We start from the raw sequence: 714 nt of genomic DNA, 5'->3' as shown, positions 1-714 counted from the left end.
GTTAATGGTTTAAGTTTAGGTTTTAATATGTGTTGACCCTGATTTTGGTCAACAACACGGAGTCTAGAAAACGACAGGAAAATGATATAGAGCTTGAAAATAATATAATGGAAAGATAAAGAACACAGAGATTTATAGTGGTTCGGCCTCGGTGATTGGTAATGACCTACGTCCACTTGATACTATTATTAATATTGGGCTCCCAAGGTGTGATCAAAGAATTAGGGTTCCTGAGTTTCACGAACCTTAGAAGAAGAAAACAATACAACGATGGATAATAATAATATAATTCTCCAAGAAAAAAGATCAATCTCCTTCTTTGAGCTATCTCTTGTATATTTATAGGCCCAGGAAGAGTTACATGAATTAGGAAATAATATCTATCCTTAATGATTGGATCTGCAGGTCATAATGAAGAGATATTCTCAGATATCATCACAACTATACAGATCTTTACATAAATAAATGAAATATACGACCAAGCTGGTCGTATATAGAACTTGATCTCTTCGTGTAGAAATAATGTTGGTCGATAGCGAGCCGTATCTCTGCTATGTGTCCGCCACTTGTCGAAAATCCTTGCCATGTCATCAGCAGCTGATTTATGGATAAACATTTTCCCCCCAAGTTTATTTATTGTGACCAACAATAAGTAAACTTAGGAAAATAACTTTTCGTATACCCCACGAAATCTGTCAGAGCTCTCGTGTGTTC

Source organism: Humulus lupulus, chromosome 5 (assembly GCF_963169125.1).
Source record: "Humulus lupulus chromosome 5, drHumLupu1.1, whole genome shotgun sequence".
Taxonomy (NCBI): Eukaryota; Viridiplantae; Streptophyta; class Magnoliopsida; order Rosales; family Cannabaceae; genus Humulus; species Humulus lupulus.
This window is presented reverse-complemented; position numbering follows the sequence as displayed.